The 22,139-nt window shown below is 35.1% G+C and overlaps 1 pseudogene; it reads right to left on the bottom strand.

Moving 5' to 3' along the window:
- LOC138172102 (ribonuclease P protein subunit p40-like) overlaps positions 1 to 17,725 on the bottom strand; it is a 118,885-nt pseudogene extending 101,160 nt beyond the window's left edge.
- Positions 17,726 to 22,139: the final 4,414 nt, after the last annotated feature.

Below are 22,139 nucleotides of genomic sequence, written 5' to 3'. Positions count from 1 at the left end.
CATCTGAAACAGAGGGATACACACAGGGTAAAGGTAAAGGTTGGAGTAAAATATACCATGCCTCAGCTAAAGAAAAAAAGAAGCAGGGGTAGCATTCCTTATCTCAGAAAAAGCAAAAGCAAAAAGTGACCTAATTAAAACAGATAAGGAAGGAAACTATATCCTTTTAAAAGGCACCATCGAGAATGAAGCAATATCATTACTTAACATATATGCACCAAGTGTTATAGCATCCAAATTCCTAGAGGAAAAGGTAAAGGAATTAGAGGAAGAAATAGATAGCAAAAATATACTAATGGGAGACCTTAATCTCACCCTCTCTGAACTTGATAAATCCAACCTCAAGATAAACAAGAAAGAAGTTAAAGAGGTAAACAGAATTTTAGAGAGGATAGGTATGATAGATCTCTGGAGAAAACTGAATGGGGATAAAAAGGAATATACTTTCTTCTCAGTGGTTTATGGCACATACTCAAAAACTGACCATGTCCTAGGGCATAAAAACCTCACAATTCTATGCAGTAAGGCAGAAATATTAAATGCATCCTTCTCAGATTATGATGCAATAAAAATTACATGCAATAAAGGGCCATGGAAAGACAGACTAAAAACTAATTGGAAATTAAACAATTTAATCCTAAAGAATGATTGGGTCAAACAAGAAATTATAGAAACAATCAGTAATTTCGTTCAAGATAATGATAATAATGAGACAACATAGCAAAATTTGTGGGATGGATTAAAGGCAGTTTTTAGGGGAAGTTTTATCTCCCTGAGTGCATGCGTGATTAAATTAGAGAAAAAAGAGGTCAACGAATTGGGAATGCAATTGAAAAACCTAGAAAAAGAACAAATTCAAAATGCACAATTAAATACTAAATTAGAAATATTGAAAATCAAAGTAGAGATTAATAAAATTAAAATTAAGAAATATATTGAATAAATAAGTAAAACTAAGACGTGGTTTTATGAAAAAAAAAAACAAAATTGATAGACTCTTAGTCAGTATGATAAAAAAAAGAAAGAAGAAAGCCAAATTATGAGTATCAAAAATGAAAAGGGTGAATCTACCTCCAATGAAGAGGAAATCAAAACAATAATTAGGAATTATTTTTCCCAATTGTATGCACATAAATTTGACAATCTTAGGGAAATGAATGAATATTAACGAAAATACAAGTTGCCCATATTAACTGAAGAGGAAGGAAATAACTTAAATAACCCCATCTAAGAAAAAGAAATTGAACAAGCCATCAGTGAACTCCCTAGGAAAGAATCTCCAGTGCAAGATGTATTTATTTGTGAATTCTATAAAACTTTCAAAGACCAATTGATTCCAATATTCTACAAACTATTTGGGAAAATTAGTGAAGAAAAGTCCTACCAAATTCTTTTTTATTAAACAAATATGGTGCTGATACCTAAATCAGGAAGAGATAAAACAGAGAAAAACAATTATAGATCAATCTCCCTCATTAATATAGATGTAAAAATTCTAAATAACATACTAGCAAAAAGAATAAAGCAACTTATCTCAAGAATAATACACTTTGATCAGGTAGGATTTATTCCAGGAATGCAAGGTTGGCTTAATATTAGGAAAACCATTATTATAATTGATCATATCAACAATGAAATTAGCAGAAACCACATGATCATCTCAATAGATGCAGAAAAGACTTTTCACAAAATATTACATCAATTCCTATTAAAAACATTAGAAAGTATAGGAATAAATGGAGCCTTCCTTAAAATAATAGGTAGCATCTATTTAAATCCATCAGCAAGTATTATATGTAATGGGGAGAAGCTAGAAGCATTTCCCATAAGGTCAGGGGTGAAAGAAGGGTTTCCACTATCACCCCTCTTATTCAATCTGATACTAGAAATGTTAGCAGTAGCAATTAGAGAAGAAAAAGAAATAAAAAGAATCAAATTAGGCAAAGAAGAGACAAAGCTATCACTCTTTGTAGATGATACACTTAGAGAATCTTAGAGAATCAAATAAAAAACTGCTTGAGACAATAAATAAATTTGGCAAAGTTGCAGGATACAAAATAAACCCAAATAAATCCTCAGCATTTCTATATATTTCCAATGAAATTCAACAGCAAGAGAGAGAAAGAGAAATCTCATTTAATGTTACCATAGACATTATAAAATATTTGGGAATCTACCTGCCAAAACAAACCCAGGACCTATATGACCACAACTACAGATCTAGTTAATTAGAAAAATATCAATTGCTCATGGATGGGTGGAATTAATTTAATAAAAATGACAATTTTACCTAAATTAAATTATTAATTTAGTGCCATACCAATTAATTTATGAAAAAACTACTTTATAGATCTAGAAAGAAATAGTAATAAAATTCATTTGGAAGAATAAATGGTCCAGAATATCAAGGGAATTAATGAAAAGAAATGCTAGGGAATGTGGACTAGCTATACCAGATTTCAATCTGTTTTATAAAGCAGCAGTCATCAAATCTACTTAGTACTGCCTGAGGAATAGAGGAGTGGATCAATGGAATAGATTAGGCACATGAGATTCAGAAGTCAACAACTATAGTAATCTATTGTTTGATAAACCCCAAAACCCTATTTTTTGGGGGATAAGAACTCACTCTTTGACAAAAACTGCTGGGAAAACTGGAATATAGTATGGCAGAAAATGGGCATAGACAATTATCTAACACCATATACCAAAATCAAGTCTAAATGGGTGCATGATCTAGGTATAAAGGTTGATAATGTAAGCAGTCTCGGAAACACAAGGAATAGTTTACTTGTCAGATTTGTGGAGAGGGAAAGACTTTTTCACTAAAGAATTAGAGAACATTATAAAATGTAAAGTGGATAATTTTGACTACATGAAATTGAAGAGCTTCTGTACAAAGAAAGACAATGTAACCAAGATTAAGAGGGAGGTGAGAAATTGGGAAAGAATCATTACAACCTATGTCTCTAACAAAGGATTAATTTCTAAATTGTACAGAGAATTGAGTCAAATTTATAAGAATACAAGTCATTCCCCAATTGATAAATGGTCAAAGGATATGAACTGGAAATTTTCAGAGAAAGAAATTATAGATATCTAAAAGCATATGAAGAAATGCTCCAAATCACTATTGATTAGAGAAATGCAAATCAAAACAAATCTGAGGTACCACATTTCACAAGTAAGATTGACTAAGATGACAAAACAGGAAAATGACAAATGCTGGAGAGGATGTGGGCAAATTGAACACTAATGCATTGCTGGTGGAGTTGTGAACTGATCCAGCCTTTCTGGAGAGCAATCCAGAATTATGCCCAAAGGGCTATAAATACTTTAATATACTTTGACTGATCAATACCACTCCTAGCATTTTATCCCAAAGAGATCATAGAAATGGGAGGAATCCCCATATGTACAAAAATGTTTATAGCAGCTCTTTTTGTGGTGGCAAAGAATTGGAAATTAAGGGGGTGCCCATCAATTGGGGAATGGGTGAACAAGTTGTGGTATATGCATGTTATTGAATACTATTGTGCTATAAGAAACGAGGAGCAGATGTACTTTATATTTACCTGGTGAGGCTTATACAAACTGATGCTGAGTGAGAAGAGTAGAACCAGGAGAAATTTGTACACAATTACAGACACAACGTATGTGTGATGACCAACTTTGATAGACTGGACTCTTCTCAGCAATGCAGTGAAATAGGTCAATCCCAAAAGACTCATGATGGAGAGAAATGTGTGAATCCAGAGAATGAACTAGAAACAACTGAGTTTATATCCAGATGGAAGCAAAATACCTGATCTTTTTCCTTTTCTTGTTTGGTTTTATTCCCTCTTTACCATTTTTCATTCCATCTCTTACAATCTGTCTTTATAACCTAATATATAATCTAAAAGTATTTACAGATCCCATGTGGGGGGGTTGGAGGGGGACAAAAGTGAAACTCAAGGAAATGTGGAATTGAATTCTGTAAACAAAAAGCAAACAAATTAATTTATAAAAATTAAAATAAATATATAAATAAATAAAACAAAAAATATTAATCTCATGAGTTCCAAGCCCATTCGTAACTGGAATAACTCATGAGTGTGAACTGCAAACTTGACTTACATTTTACTTTAGATAAAATATACTACAAAGTATTTTTTTTCTTTTAAGGAAAATAACTCCTGTTCTGAACCTTTCTACTCTTATTCTGGAATAAACCACTTCCCTGCTACTCTTAGACCTTGAAAGCATTGTTAAACTATTTTTAGTAAAACTGCTGAATGTCACTCTTTCAGTGACAAATTACTATCTCTCTTTAATCTGGAATCTAGAATCATATAGGATTACTATTATGAATAGCTTTTCCCTCTCTCATAATAGAGTACAGGAAGAAAAATGTCCAATGGATTTCTCCATTCTCAAATTAAAGATGGAATAAATAAAATGAGTCAGCCAAGATCAGCCAGCTATTGAGCAACAATAGAGAATCCTTCATTCCTCCCATTAAATTCAAGCAGATAAAACTGTCTTCCTTAATCCTATTCTATCTCCTCATCTTCCAGCTCCACCTCCCCACTATTGGTCTTAGTTTAGTCCATGGGTAGTGAAGGGTCAGATTTATTTTCACAATTCTCATTTTAGCTACACTTTTCTTCCTCTGACTTAGTCTTTACCCCTCTTATCTTAGACATTTGAAAGTGTGATCATTCAATCAGCAAGAATTTATCAAATGCCTACTATTTGACTAGCACTTTGCTTTGTAATGGGCATACAAAGAAAATAAAATATTGCGCCATTCCTTTTCTCAAGGAACTTGCAATCTAATGAAGTATAGTGGCACATGTAGTTGTTTGTTTGTTGTTACTGTTTTATGGATTTTATATCACAGTTATATACAGATATTCTGAAGCCATTTAACTTAACTAGTGACTTTTCCATCTTAACAAAGATTTTTAAAAATGGTTTGTGGTCGTCAGCAAAACCAACAGACAATTTTAGAATGAAAATTTCATGAAGATGATTAATTTGAAATCAGCTTGAAAAGATTGAAAGAAATGAGGCTGTGAAATATTTTAAAGAATATATTTTAGAGAGATATATACATGACACAAAGATAAGGATGACATAGACATAGATTACTTATGTATTTATGAACATAGTTGTGTATGCATGTACATATGTATGTATATGTATGTATGAGTTTTTTTCCCTAAAGACAATAATGTTCCTATAAATCTTGATCAGAAGAACGACGAAATTTAGGAGTATCATCATGCCAGCTACATGGAAGTTGTTTTGAAGAGAGAAGAGATTGGATACAGGGAGAACAACTAAGAGGTTATTCTGATAATCCAAGTGAGAGGTGACCACATACTGAATTCATTTGGTCATGCTATGAATAGACAGAAGTGGAATGTGATAAGGGATTTTGGAGAGAGTTTTAATACTTGTGTCTGAACAGGAACTACTTCTACAAATATTTCCCTATATAGTATATGTACTTGTGTATATTCTTTAAATATATTGAGGTGAAAGTACTGAGTTTTTTCTCTCTTTATTAATAATACTTGTTCTTAATACTAGTATTTCAAGACATGAAATGTTTGGAACCTGGTCCATGAAAAGAAAAGTAAAAAAGAATGAAAAGAAACCTATGATTTGTTATCTTAATGAATTTCTAAAAATGGTGAGAGTTAAGAATGCATCAAATCTGTAGCCAAGTGCTTCCATAGGAACACTGTTTATGTAATGCTGAATATGTTATGGATATTACCATTGTCAAACATATGTTCCTAGGAAGTGAGAGAACATAAACCCAACACATCAATAAAAATGGCAAAATTGGGAGTCACTCAGGAGAAATGCTCAAAGTCTCAAATTTAACAGATTCATAATGAATCTGCAAATTGAGAATTAACACCTGTTCTGAGTCATTATCACTGAAGAAGTGCTAAGTTGAAATTTGTTTATATGTAAAAAATGTTGTTATTCTTCAAGGTCAGTCACTAATATGGATCATTTACTTAATGTTGCTATTAGCTGTCTCCAATCCTTTGGAGAGTAAGGCAGAACATGAGAAAAATTTAAAACAATTACAGAGTTAATATTTCTACCAGGCTAAACAGAGACATTTACTTATCAAGGGTCACCAGCTAAACACAGACACTACTCTTAGGAGGACAACTACATAAAAATTGAAACAACAGAGTGACAGGTTTCTCCTTCCTTTTTCTTGTGCTTGGTTAGACTGTGCCAGCATGGGGAAAGAAGGAGAAAAACATTTATTTATTCATTTATTTTGCTTTTTGGAAGGCAAGTGGGGTTAAATGACTTACCCAAGGTCACACAGCTAGTTTTTGTATTTAGTGTCTGAGGCCAGATTTGAACTCAGGACCTCCGAACTCCAGGGCTGGTGCTCTATTCACTGTGCCATCTAGCTGCCACCAAAAACACTATTTTGTATTTTTCTATGACTTTGGTTGGCCAGAGAAATAATGATCAGATCCCTTCCCTCTAATTCTTCTACTGTGTGAATACTTGGAACTGTCCAGCAAAGTATACTTCTTTAGAGATATAATGTTAATGAGATATGAGAAACTACACATTCCATTGATAGCCTTATGTGCCCACACATTTTCAGTCATGGATGTCTAACTGCTTTGAGCTTTGGCCCAACTGTGATACATCCTGAGTCACATAGAGACCATTGGAGGAAGAATTTGACTAAAGAGAAGCTTGCTTAGGGGAGGCTCACTTGAAGGAATGTTTTCACACCTCTTGGTATTTAATCAATCAGGCACTGAACCACTTAGGTTATGATGCTTTCTGGCTCTGAGCCTACTAGTTGAAAACTCTACATTCTGTGAGGTTGGCATTTTACTTTGGGGATTTGCTTTTGAGAAGGACCTTTTGATTCCCTGGACAGGACCCTGAATAGCCCTTTGTGAAGAACCCCCCTCCTCCAAGTCCCCACTACTGAGAGGTTTGTTCTCTCCTGATCCCATGGTGTATGTATGTGGTTGCATTACTTTGTTCAGACAGTAGCAGCCCCATCTGTTTAATCTCTGTGATAATTTTTTTGCTTGTATTTTGTACTTTTCCTTAATTAAAGTAAGATTGTTGAATGTTTTAAAAGTTGTCTTTCCTTTAGAAAAGTAGATCAAAGAACCTATGCTAGCAGGTCATCCTGGGTATGCTAGGGTGCTTGCTACTACAAGAGCATGAAAGGGAGCAGGGATTCTTCATTCCTAGTGTCCATTGTAGGGCCAATTAATGCCTAATGACAAGCTTAAGACAAGTACAAGGAGAAGGAAAAAGAGAGAAGGACAACAAGAACTAAAGAAGAGGAAATAAGAGGATAAAAAATGACATTTTCACTTAGCATCACTACTCATAATTGATCTTATAATTGTCCTTCCTCTACCCCAGAAAGTAACTTCAATTGTATGTTAAATGATTACTTCTACTAATGCTACTGTATCTGATGCTCAATCATCTTTGAATGCCTAAATGTAGGTAAATTGTTACATTTACTTAGCACTGCAATTGGCAAATAAATGTTTATTGACTAATTAGAAATAACAAATATTTCAATTATTTAATATTTATAATTATAATTTTTAAAGTATATTTTAATCAGAATAAACAGATTTTCTCATATTCCTACATCAGCTTTCCATTTGAAAATTAAGAACAGCATATCCTGATATAAGCATGTTTTGTCAATCAAAAACAGATTTCCAAAATAGCTAAATTTAAAAAGTTCCAATTTGTATTTGTTACCATTCCCCTTTCTAAGCAAAGCTGAGTAGCACATTTCTTCATTAATCCTTTGGAATAATGGCTAGCCATCATTCTTTTAAGATCTCCTATTTTTTTTCAAAGTTCTTTGACTATATCATATCACTGTCATAGAAATGGTTCTCCTAATTCTGCTTCCTTCATTTGGCATCATTGCATGTCTTCCCAGGTTTCCCTAAAATATTCCTTTCATAATTTCTACGACACAGTAGTTTTCCATTGCATTTAAATACCATAACTTGTTCATCTATTTTCTCAATTTCTGAGGCTATCAGCCCCCAGCCTGGAAGTTTAGAAATCACCTGCCTCTTTATCCAGGGGTCAGTATGGCAAAGTAAACTTTGGCTGCTCTAATTCCCCATCCCTGAACTAGAAAACCCTGAGATAAGTGTCCCACCCAGAGTGAAATCCTGAGATAGTGGAAATAGCCTCAGGCTTGGGAGTCACTGAGAAGGGCTATAACTAAGGCAGCAAGAAGTCCTAAGAGAAGAGAGCAAGGGGTCCCAACCACTCCCACCAAACTTGACCAGCAAAAGCCTGCCTGATCATTAACCCAGGGGCATAGAGGCAGAAATCTGAAGTGGCCAGACCACCCCTCCTCCACAGATTACACTGTGCACCTCAGCATAACTCAGGGGGAACACTGAGACTGCTGGCCTTGACCTCAGTCTAGATACCCAGAGTCTACAGCATACAAAGTCAAGAACCAAGCCCTTAGCTCCCAGCCTCAGAAATTAGGAAACAGGAAATTGCAATGTGAAGGAAGGATGCTGAGAAGGAGAAGGGGAAGGCAAAAAAAATGTATTAGAGCTTATTTTAGCAATCAAGAACAACCAAATGCAGAGGACAACATGGACTCTATACTCACATCTGAGACCACAGAAGGAAATATGACCTGGTCTCATGCCCAAAAAGCATTCTTGGAGGAGCCCAAGAAAGATTTTAAAGTCCAAATTATGGAGGTAGAAGACAAATTTTAATCTACAGTGACCAAATTAGAAAAAAGTCTCACTGAAGAAAACAAATTCTTAAAATGTAAAATTAGTGAACTAATTGGAGAAAATACCTCCCAATGAAAGACCTTCAAAAACTAACCAAACAGAATAATTCATTTAAAATTAGAACCAGTCAAATTGAAGCTAAGGACTCTATGATGCACCAAGGCTCAATCAAATAAAACATGAAGATTGAAAAATTGGAAAAAGTGTAAAATATCTCACTGGAAAAACAATTGACCTAGGGAACAGATCCAGGATAGATAACTTAAGAATTATTGTTCTACTGGAAATCCATGATGAAAAATTGCAGCCAGGACAACATCCTCCAAGAGATTGTCAAGTCCTGGATTGAATTGAAGTCCTGGTACCGGAAGATAAAATAGTTATTGAATGAATTCACTGGACTCCCCCTGAAAGAGATGCCAAATTTAAAACTCTGAGAAATATATTAGCCAAATTCCAGAATTAAAATATTAAGAAGAAAATTCTGCAAGCATCCAAAAAGAAACAACTCAAATATCATGGAACTACAGTCATGATCACACAGGACCTAGTAGCTTCTATATTAAAAGATCTGAGGGAGTGGAATTTGTTATTTCACAGGGCAAAAGAGCTAGGACTGCAACCAAGGATTAACTACCCAAGAAAACTGAGCATAATCTTTCAGGCAAGGAGATGGTCATTAAATGAAATAAGAGACATCCAGACTTTCCTGATGAAAAAGACAGAGCTCAATGGAAAATTAGATGTCCAATTACAAGACTAAAGAAAGACATAAAAAGGCAAACAAGGAAAACACACACTCACACATACACACATGCAAACATGCACACTCGTGCACACATGCACATAACTTGGCATGCAATAAGAGCAAAATATTCACATCCCTATTTGAGAAGCTGATAAGTATCAAAATAAAAATTTTTACGTTTATCATTACCTTTAAAAGTGTTATACATAGATAGAGGGTGTTGGTATAAATGAACTAATCTGATGATAAAATAAATTATTAAGGGGATGAAAGGAACTGCATTTGCATAAAATGAAAGGATGAGACAGAAAAAGGTAAATTATGCCATACGAAGAGGCATAAAAACATAGCATAGGAGAAGGGAAGGAAAGTGGGAGAGAAACATAATTTGAACTGTATTCTCACTGGTTCTAATTCAAAGAGGGATCAACATAATCACTTAAGTTTAGGATTCTAACTTGAAAAGACACAAAAACCCATTAAATAGAGGGAAAGAAGGGAGGGAGAGTAGCACCGTATGAAATTTACTCTCATTGGTTTGGCATCAAAGGGGGAATAACATACTCTGACAAGTATAAAAATCAATTGTGTCCTATAGGAAGTAGGAGGGTAAGGGGAGATTAATAGTAAGGGGAGAGGGTAGGTAAAGAAGGGGGTGTCACGGGGAGGGAACACTGATGGAAGTGGTGGTCAAAAGAAAAACCCTTAAGGAGGGGAAGGGAGAAGGAAGAAACAAAAACATAAGAAGGAGAGGGAATAGAATGGAGGGGAAGATACAGATAGTAATAATTACTGTGAATGTGAATGGGATGAAATCTCCCATAAAACAAAGGAGGAGAGCAGAATGGATTAAAAACCATAATCCTACAATATGCTGTCTACAAGAAACACATTTGAAACAAAGGGATACCCACAGGGTAAAGGTAAAAGGCTGGAGTAGAATATATTATGCTGGGGTGGACAAGTGGAGCAGTGAGTAAGAGTGCTGGCCCCAGAGTCAGGAGACCTGGAGTCGGCTCCAGGCTCAGATACTTAACACACACACAAAATAACTGGCCGTGTAACCTTGAGCAAATTACTCAAGCCCAATTTCTTAGGGGTGGCCAGGTGGTGCAGTGAGTAAGAGCACTGGCCCCAGTTTTGGGAGAACTGGGATTGTTTCCGGCCTCTGAAACTCTCTACCCACACAAAAAAAATAATAATAACTGGCTGTGTAACCTTGAGCAAATTACTTAACCCCAATTGCTTTAAAAAAAAAAAAAAAATATATTAAGCCTCAGCTAAAGTAAAAAAAAAAAAAGCAGGGGTAGCAATACTTATCTCAGATAAAGCAAAATAAAAAATAGATCTAATGAAAAGAGATAAGGAAGGAAACTATATCCTGCTACAAGGCACCATCTAGAATGAAGCAATATCATTACATAACACATATGCACCAAGTGGTATAGCATCAAAATTCCTAGAGGAGAAGTTAAGGGAATTATAGAAAGAAATAGATAGCAAAAGTATACTCATGGGTGACCTTAACCTCCCCCTCTCTGAACTTGATAAATCTAACTTCAAAATAAACAAGAAAGAAGCTAGGGAGGTGAATACAATTTTAGAGAGCTCAGATATGATAGATCTCTGGAGAAAACTGAATGGGGATAGAAAGGACTATACTTTCTTCTCAGTGGATCATGGCACATATTCAAAAATCGAGCATGTACTAGGGCATAAAAACCTCACAATTCAGTGCAGAAAGGCAGAAATATTAAATGCATCATTCTCAGACTGTGATGCAATAAAAGTTATATGCAATAAAGGGCAATGGAAAAATAGATTAAAAACTAATTGGAAATTAATTTAATCCTAAAGAATGAGAGGGTCAAATGAGAAATTATAGAAAAAATCAGTAATTACATTCAAGAGAATGATAATAATGAGAAAACATGCCAAAACTTGTGGGATTGATTAAAGGCAGTTCTTAGGGGAAGTTTTATATCCCTGAATGCAAACATGAATAAATTAGAGAAAAGGGAGGTCAATGAATTGGGCATGGAATTGAGAAACATAAAACAAAATTCAAAATCCCCAATTAAATGCTAAATTAGAAATATTAAAAACCAAAGGAGAGATTAATAAAATTGAAATTAAGAAAACTATTGAGAGCTGGTTTTACAAAAAAAAAAACCCCAAACAATAAAGTTGATAGGCCATTAGTCAATATGATAAAAAAAAAAGGAAGAAAACCAATTTATCAGTATCAAAAATGAAAAGGGTGATTCTACCTCCAATGAAGAGGAAATCAAATCAATAATTGGGAATTATTTTTTCCCAATTATATACACATAAATTTGACAATCTTAGTAAATTGGATGAATATTTACAAAAGTACAAGTTGCCCAGATTAACTGAAGAGGAAGTAAATTACTTAACCCCAACTGAGAAAAAGAAATCAAAGAAGCCATCAGTGAACTCCATAGGAAAAAAAAATCTCCAGGGCGAGATGTATTTACTAGTGAATTCTATCAAACATTTAAAGAAAAATTGATTCCAATATTCTATAAAGTAATATTGGAAAATTAATAAAGAATAAGTCCTACCAAATTCTTTTGATGACACAAATATAGTACTGATACTTAAATCAGGAAGAGATAAAACAGAGAAAGAAAATTATAGACCAATTTCCCTCATGAATAGAGATACAAAAATTTTAAAGAAAATATTAGCTAAAAGACTACAGCAACATATCATAAGAATAATACAATTTCTTCATGTAGGACTTATTTCAGGAATGCAAGAATGGTTTAATATTAGGAAAACCTTCAGTATAATTGATCATATCAACAATAAAACTAGCAGAAACTACATGATTATCTTAATAGATGTAGAAAAGGCTTTTGACAAAATACAACATCAATTCCTATTAAAAACACTAGAAACTATAGGAATAAATGGAGCCTTCCTTAATATAATAGGTAGCATCTATTTAAAACCATTCAGCATGTATTATATGTAATGGGGATAAGCTGGAAGCATTTCCAATAAAATCAGGGATGAAACAAAGGTATGCACTATCACTCCTCTTATTCAGTCTGGTCCTAGAAATGTTAGCAGTAGCAATTACAGAATAAAAAGAAATAAAACAAATCAATTAGGCAAAGAAGAGAAAAAAAGCTATCACTCTTTGCTGAAGATCTGATGATATACTTAGAGAATCCTGGAGAATTGAGTAAAAAAAAAACTACTTGAGACAATAAATAAATTTTGCAAAGTTGCAAGAGATAAAATAAACCAACATAAGTCCTTGACATTCCTGTATATTTCTAATGAAATTCAACAGCAAGAGATCCCTCCCTAACAACCCACCTCCCTTTTCCTATTCTTCCCCTTTGGTATTTCTTCCCTCCTTTCCATCCTCCCCCCTTGTTCACCCTTCCCCCTCCTTCTGCCTGTAGGGTACAATAGATTTTTATACTTAATGTAGTATGTTATTTCTTCCTTGAACCAAGATTGATAAGAATAAATCACATACAAATGCTCCTCTTCCACCCCTCTTTCCCTCTATTATGATAAGGTTTATGTATCTTCATGATAGAGTCCTATACTTTATTGATTATGTTATTTCCTCCTCATGCCAAAACCAGTGATGGCAAAGCTCATATAATGTTCATCTCCCTCCCTTCTTTCCCTTTACTATAACATGTTTTCATTGCTCTTTTTGAGGCATAATTTACCCTTTTCTGCTTCATCTTTTCATCTTCTCCCATTATGGTCCCTCTGGACCCTTTAATAAGGTTTTTTTCATCATTTAAGTTAATTTATACCCACACTCCCTATCTATCTATATCCCTTTTAAATGTCTTTTCAAGTATATAATTCTCAAAATTAACAGGTATCAGCTTCCCGTGTAGGGATATGAACAGTTTCTTCTTATTAAATAACAAGCTGTGTGTGTGTGTGTGTGTGCGTGTGTGTGTGTGTGTGTGTGTGTGTGTGTGTGTATTCCCTGTTTACATTTCTATGTATCTCTTGAGTCTGATCTTTGGATATAGAGTTTCCCATTGACCTCTGGCTTCTTCATCAGGAAGCTCTGGAAATCCCTTATTTCATTGAATGAGCATCTCCTCACCTGGTTTCACTTGATAGCTGATCGTTGGTTGTAGCCTGAGCTCCTTTGCCCTATGAGATATCTTTTTCCAATCCCATCTGATCTTTCAATGTAGGAGCTGCTAGGTCATATGTGATACTGACTGTAGTTCCATGACATTTGAATTGTTTCTTTCTGGTTGCCTGAATTATTTTTCCTTCACCTGATAGTTATGCAATTTGCCTACAACATTTCTTGGAGTTTTCAATTTTGGATCTTTCAGGAGATATGCAGTGGATTATTTCAATAACAATTTTATCCTCTGGTTCTAGAACCTCAGTGTAGTTTTCCTTGATAATTTCTTGGAGGATGTTATCCAGGCTCTTTTTTTATCATGACTTTCCCATAGACCAATAATTCTTAGATTTTCTCTCCTGGATCTGTTCTCCAGGTCATTTATTTTTCTATTGAGGTATATTACCTCTTTCTCTAATTTTTCATTCTTGAAGTTTTTTTGACATGGGATCAAATCTGGGCTCTGATACTTAGCACCACATCCAGAACTAGCTGGCCATGTAACCTTGAGCAAGTTACTTAACCCCAATTGCTTTAAAAAATAAAAGATGACATTTCTCAGAGCAAAGCCAAGATGGCAGAGAAGTCTTGGATGAATTATCTCTATATTCCCCTCCAAATGACTACAATAACTCCTCAAAGCAAATTTTGGAGTTGTAGATCTAATGAAAGTTCAGAGAGAGATAATTTTCCAGTCTAAGTCAATTTAGAAAATCAGAAGGAGAGGGTTATTGCACCTGGATGGGGACCTATCAGGAGTGCAGTAAATGTGTCACAAGCACCAACAGTAGCTTTAGAGGTAGATGCAGCAGTGGCAACAACAGCAGCTCCTTCAGGAGCTCTCAGGCCTGAGAGAGTAAAAAAGTCAGACAACAGATTAGTAAGAGATTACATGGGACCTTTTGTTGCACAAAAGCAGTTGGTGTTCATTGACAACTCTATTGCCAATACACAGTTGTTGGTCACAATTCCAAAGTAAAATATTAATGTGAGTGGTTTGTCACAAGGAAGCAAGGGCCCTAGTCTCAGTTCCAAGGCAAAGGGGGGGGGGAATATCACTTGTAGCTGCAAGTAAGCAAGGGCCATTCCTGAATAAAAAAAAAAATTAGAAAAGAGTACAGAAAAAGAGAGCAGTGAGCATACTTCTCCCAGAATAACACCATCTTGAGAGGCCTAATAATCTGTAGACCTCCAGAACTAGCACAGCCTAACTTTAATGAAAATTTAAAAGTCAAGAAATAGGCTGGGAAAAAAAGAGCAAACAACAAAAACAACAAAAGAACTTGTTCATAAAAAAGCTACTAAAGTGACAAGAAGACAAAAAACAACCTCAGAAGAAGAAAATGTGAAAACAGCTACAAGCAAAATCTCCAAGGGGAAAAAAATGCTAATTGAACCAAGAGAATTAACATCTTGGTAAAAAAAGAGTTTTAAAAATACTGAAGAAAAGACATTAAAAGAATTAGCCAAATTGAAAAACAGATACAGAAATTTACTGATAAAAATAACCCTTTAAAAATTAGAATTGTGCAAGGAGAAGTTAATGACTCCATGACACAGCAAGAAACAATAAAACAAAGAATAAAGCATGAGAAATAGAGAAAAAAATGTAAAATATCTCATCTGAGAAACAACTGACCTAGAATGTAGATCAAGAAGATAGAATTTGAAAAGTATTGTATGACCTAAAAGACATTATCAATAATAACAATGACAAAAGCTAGACATCATATTTCAAGAAATAACAAAGGGAAAAAAATAAATTGATGTCTTACAGAGATTAAAATTGAAACTGAAAGAATCCATTGATCAACTACTGAAAGAGATCACAAAAAGAAAACTCCTAGGAGACACATGGAAAAGTTACAGCACTCCCAGATCAAGAAGAAAATATTGTGGGGCGGCCAGGTAGTACAGCGAGTAAGAGAACCGGCTCCAGTGTTGGGATGACCTGGGGATCAAATCCGGGCTCAGATACTTAGCACCACACCCAGAAATAACTGGCCGTGTAACCTTGAGCAAGTTACTTAACCCTGATTGCCTAAATAAATAAATAAATAAATAAATTTTAAAAATTAAAAAAAAAAAAGAAAATATTGCAAACAATTCTAAAGAAACCACTTAAATATTGTGGAACCACAGTCAAAGTTACAAAGACTTTAGGAGCTTCCATATTAAAGGAGTGAAGGCTTTAATATGTTATTCCAGAATGTAAAGGAGCTAGGATTGCTACCAAGAATAGCATACCCAGTAGAACCTATTGTAATCTTTCATAAGAAAAAAATGACATTTAATGAAATATAGGATAAATGTATGCATTCCTGATGGAAAGACACAGAGATGAAAGGAAAGCTGGACATTCAAACACAAGACTGCAGAGAAGCATAAAAAAGTATACATAGAGTAACCACAAGGAACTCAATAAAGTAAAACTGTTTACATTGCTTTATGGGGAGATGATACATGTAGCTCCTGAAAATTTTGTCATTTTTTTTAGCACAGTAAACAAAAGGACATGAGTGTGAGTCAATTATTTTGGAAGGATTTTGTAAAGAAATGAAGGGGTGAGAAAGAGGGATGTACTGGGTGAAGGCAGAATAGAAAGACAGAATACAGAAAATTTTCTGATATAAATGAGATGTACAAGGAAGAAATTTAACAGTGAAGAGAGGAATATGATGGTGGGGTGGTGGCAGACAATGTTTGAATTTCAGTCTAACTGGAATTGGCTCAAAAAGGGATGATAGCAATCATAATTGTGAAAGTGAATGAGATGAGCTCACCCATAAAATAGAAGTGGGTAATAAAATACAGTATAAATCATAATCTATCAATATATTGCTTACAAGAGACTCACTGAAACAGAAGGAGCTGGATGAAAAACTAATATATTTCAACTGAAAAAAAATCAAGGGTAAAAATCATGATCTCAGAACAACAAAAAAAGCAAAAATAGGACAAATTAAAAGAGATAATCATGGAAACATTTTGTTAACAATTCTATAAAAAAATATCAAGAATTTACATGAAGTTTCTCCAATATAGGCCTTATTTAAAAATATATATATAGAGAGAACACAGTCAAATTGAAACCCAAACAAAAGAAGTTATGTTCTAATTGATAAATGGTCAGAGAATATGAACAGGCATTTTTCAGAAGAAGAAATCAAAGCTATCTTTAGGCATATGAAATATGAATATAAAAAACATGCTCTAAATCATTATTGATTAGAGAAATGCAATATACCACCTTACACCTATCAGAAAAGACAAATGCTGAAGGAGATTTGGGAAAATAGATATTCTACTGAACAGTTGTAAACAGATATAGCAATTCTAGAGATTAATTTGGAAGTATGCCCCAAGGGCTTTAAAACTATGTATACCCTTAGAAGGAGAAATGCCAACACTAGATATGTACCTCAAAGAGTATTTTGTACAAGATATATATGCTATTTTTCAGATGGAAAAGAATTGGAAACTAAAGGGATGCTCATCTAATGGAAAATGGTTAAAAAACATTGTAATATATGATTGTTATGAAGTATTACATTGCTTTAAAAAAACAGTATTTTCTGGAAAAATACAAAAAAAAAGCAAGGCAATGGCGGAGTAGAAACAGGACTTCTGCATAGCTCCCACTGCCACCTCCTCCAATTCATGTAAAAAAAATGACTCTAAACAAACTTTGGAGGTACAGAACCCACAAAATGATAGAGAGAATCTGAACCCCTACAGAACACATCCTGACAGGCTGGCAGGAAGGGGCCAGTGCAGTGTTCTGGGAACCAACCCCAGGCCCCCATGAGCTGCAGCTTTTATCCTCATGCCTGATTGACCAGCTGCCGGCTTCAGGGACTTCAGATCACCAGCGGCTGTCAGGGTCTCCAGAATTATCAACCCATAGAAGCCAAAGATAAAGTGAGAGGTCAGCGCAAACTTTGCAGGAACAGGAAGTTTGGGAGTATGGTCCAGCCTTTGCCCCTGGGGCAAGAAGTAACTGAGACTCTGCAGCCATGCAGCCACTGCCATGTGGCTGCTTCAGAGCTTCTTGCCTGCAGATTTTAGTGGGAACCAAGAAACCAGTCTGAGGAGCAATTTCTCTTGCTTTAACTTTCTTGGATCTGGATCACTATCTAGGGTGGAGGGACTGGAGTGTGTGACCACTTTGCCAGAGCATGTGGAGGATTCAGAGAGGGCAGCCAACTAATAGTTATAGCAGCTGAGAAAACTGCAGTGATTGGGAGAAAGCTCCCCTTTCTGGTAGCAGAGTTCTAATGTGGCAAAAAGTTCAAAAGTCAAGTAATTGAGTGGCAGCATGGGCAAACAAAGGAAGCAAAGCAAGCTCAACAAACTGACTTTACACTCATATTGTGGGGACAAAGAGAATCAAAGTACAGAAAACAAGGAAGACAGCAAAGTCAGAACTCCTGAAACAAAAGCTTTCAAGAAAAATATGAGTTGGTTACAGGCCACAGAGGAGCTTAAGAAGGATTTTGAAAATCAAATAAAAAAGTGGAGGAAAAGTTTGGAAGAGAAATGAGAACTATGCAAGAAAATTATGAGATGAGAGTCAACAACCTCACTGAAAAAAATAACACCTTAAAAAGACACTAAATCAAATGGCAAAAGAGACTCAAAAATCCAATGAGGAGAAGAATGCCTTAAAAAGCCAAATTTGCCAAAACGAAAAAGAATCTCAAAAGCTCACTGAAGAGAATCATTCCTTCAGAATTAGATTGGAACAAATGGAAGCTAGTGACTTTTTGAGAAATCAAGATACTGTTAAACAGATTCAAACAAATGAAAAAATTAGAAGGCAATGTGAAATAACTCATGGGAAAAATCACTGACCTGTATAATAGATCCAGGAGAGGTAAATTAAAAATAACTGGACAACCTGAAAACCATGTTCAAAAAAAAAAGAACCTCGAAATCATCCTTCAAGAAATTCTCAAGAAAAAATGCCCTGATGTTTTAGATCCAGAGGGCAAAATAGAGGTTGAAAGAATCCACTGATCACCTCCTAGAAAAGATCCCCAAAATAAAACTCCAAGGAATACTATAGCCAGATTTTATAGTTCCCAAATCAAGGAGAAAATATTATAAGCAGCCAGGAAGAAACAATTTTAATATTGTGGAAACACAATCAAGATAACACAGGATCTGGCATCTTCTACACTGAGGAATTGAAGGGCTTGGAATATGATATTCCAGAGGTCAAAGGAGTTGGGATTAAAACCAAGAATCACCTAGCCAGGAAAACTGAGTATCATGTTTCAGGGGAAAATATGGTTATTCAATAGATTCGAGAACTTTCAAGCCTTCTTTCTGAATAATTCAACTTTGAATAGAAATTTGACATTCAGATGCAAGAAGTAAGAGAAAGATTATTAGGTAAACAGGGAAAAGAAGGCATCAGGTACACATCAAAATTGAAATGTTTACATTCCTACATGGAAAAATGATCACTGTAACTTATGAGACTTTTCTCATTATAAGTATAGTTGATGGGAATAGAAATATGTATATATGTGTGTATATATATATGTGTGTGTGTATGTGTATATAAAATGTATATATGCATACATACTTGTGTATGTATATATACATACATATATGTCTATATAGGAGCTTATCTGGGCAGATGAATACATATGTGAGTATGTCTATATATGTGTACAGATATACATAGACAGAGGGTAGAAGGCCAATTAAATAGGAAGGGATCATACTTAACAGGTGAAATTAAGAGGTAAGAGAGGAATATAATGAGAGGAGATGAGTAGAGACAGAACGGCGTAAATTATCTCATATAGAAGGGGCAAGCAAAAACTTTTACAATGGAGGGGAAGAACATAATGGCAAAATGAAATGAGTCAACCTTATCCTCATTGATTTTGGCTTAGGGAGTGAATGACATACACACTAAATAGGGTAAGTACCCTACAGAAGAGTAGGGGGGAAGGGAATGAGAGGGACAATGATGGAGGGGAGGGCAGGCTGGGGGGAGGGAAATTGGAAGGGAAAGAATATGGAATTCTAAGTTTTCAAATTTACCTCCAAAAACAATAATTATATATATATACATATATACATATATTATAACATATATGTAAATACATAATTATTATTGTTTTACATGTAACTGGGAAATAAGATTTACAGGCACTGGGGCATAGATATGCACTGTGACCTACTAGAAAGTCAGAGGGGGGATGGGGGATGATATGGTAGAGAGCAGATTGGGAAGGGGATATTCAGTCCAAAGGCTGTTTTGGGGTGGTGGGTAGGAGAAAATGAGGAGAAAATTTGTCACTCAAAGCCTTATGCAAATGAATAATGTAAACTAAAAAAGAAAAAAGAGAGAGCAAAAAGAAAAACAAGCAAGACATGTGAACTGAGTCATAATTAAGTGATAGGACTTGGAGGTAATATTGCCCAGTATAATACAGTGATTTCCTTTGGCTTTTATTTTGGAGGGGGGAAGGCATGGCAATTGGGGTTAAGTGACTTGCCCAAGGTCACAGCTAGTATGTGTTAAATGTCTGAAGTCAAATTTGAACTCAGGTCCTCCTACCTCTATAGGATGGGCTGTATTCACTGAATTACCTAGCTGTCCCCAATAATATTATGGTATTATAAAAAGCAATGTTGCAACAATAATCAACTATGAAAATGTATCTACTCTGGCCAATACAATAATCCCAAGCAATTCCAAAGGATTCACAAAGAAAAAATGCCATCTACCACCAGAGAGAGGAATGAGGAACTCAGAGTACAAATTGTAGTATATATTTTTCTCATTTTACTTTTCTTACTTTTATTGGTAATAAGGCACTGAAATGTTTTACCTGATTTCACATGTATAGTTGATATTATATTGCTTGTCTTCTCAGTTAGGGAGAAGTAGAGAGAGTATTTGGAATTGGAACTGCAATATTCATCCTCTCTTAATCCATTCCCCACTATCCTTAATGGTTATTCATCTTATCCTAGGAGATAAAATTTTGTTTTTAATTTTTTTTCATTTTATTCCTTTTTTTTTGAATCGGGAAGGCAGGAAAATTGGGATTAAGTGACTTGCCCAAGGTCACAAGACTAGTAAGTGTTTAGTGTCTGAGGCCAAATTTTAACTCAGGTCCTCATAAGTCCAGGTCTGATGATTTGCCACCTAGCTGCCCCCATTAGTTTTAATTTCAATGATCACACAATCTACTAGGAGAAAGTTGTACTACCAGGATAAATGGAGATTAAAATTAATACAAGGAGAAACAATCCCAATTCATAAGATCACAATTAAAGTAATTTTCATATCTTTCATATTGATTTACTGATATCAGCGAATCAGTTTTATCTTAGCATTGATTATTTTAATTGATGTAATGAGCCTGTCTTTTTAAATTTTTTAATAACTATCCCCAGTGGCATCCAAGTCTATCTTCTAAAGAAGATGTATCAGTAGGTTTGTATACCAAAGAGATCACAGAAGTGGGAAAAGGACGCACATATACAAAAATATTTATAGCAGCTCTTTTTTTGGTGGCAAAGAAATGGAAATCAAGGGGATGCCCATCAATTGGGGAATGGCTAAATAAGTTTGGTATATGAATGCAAAGGAATAATATTGTGCTATAAGAAATGAGGAGCAGACAGATTTCATAATGACCTGGAGAGACTTATATAAACTGATGTTGAGTAAGACACAATTACAGACACAATGTATGTGTGACAACTGACCTTCATATACTCAACTCCTCTCATAAGTGCAGTTATAAGACAACTTCAAGACTCATCATGGAAAAAGATATACACACCCAGAGAAAGAACTAGAGAGTCTGAATGTAGAATGAAGCAAATATTGCACTCTCTCTGTTTCTGTCTGTCTCTGTCTGTCTATGTCTCTTTCTCTCTGTCTCTCTCTGTCTCTCTCTCTGTCTCTGTCTCTCTCTCTTTCTGTCTCTCTGTCTCTCTCTGTCTCTGTCTCTCTCTGTGTCTCTCTCTCTCTGTGTCTCTCTCTCTGTGTCTCTCTCTCTGTGTCTCTCTCTGTGTCTCTCTCTCTGTGTGTCTCTCTCTCTGTCTCTCTCTCTCTGTCTCTCTCTGTCTCTGTCTCTGTTTCTGTCTCTCTGTCTCTCTCTCTCTCTGTCTCTCTCTCTCTCTGTCTCTCTCTGTCTCTGTCTCTCTCTGTCTCTGTCTTGGTCTCTGTCTCTGTCTCTGTCTCTGTCTCTGTCTCTGTCTCTCTCTCTCTCTCTCTCTCTCTCTCTCTCTCTCTCTCTCTCTCTCTCTCTGTCTCTCTCTCTCTCTCTCTCTTTTTCTCACCTTGTTTTGCTCCCTTTTTCTCATTGTTCACTCCATTGGTTATAATCCTTCTTTACAACATGACTAAAATTTAATGTGAAGGTATTTGTAGATCCTATATTTGATTGCATGCCACAATTCAGGGGGG

The sequence above is a fragment of the Petaurus breviceps genome, unplaced genomic scaffold, assembly GCF_028583685.1.
Source record: "Petaurus breviceps papuanus isolate PSGF00001 unplaced genomic scaffold, PetGlider_PUasm1.0 490, whole genome shotgun sequence".
NCBI classification, from domain to species: Eukaryota; Metazoa; Chordata; class Mammalia; order Diprotodontia; family Petauridae; genus Petaurus; species Petaurus breviceps.
Note: the sequence above shows the minus strand (reverse complement) of the source record. Positions and strands in the feature narration are given on the sequence as shown.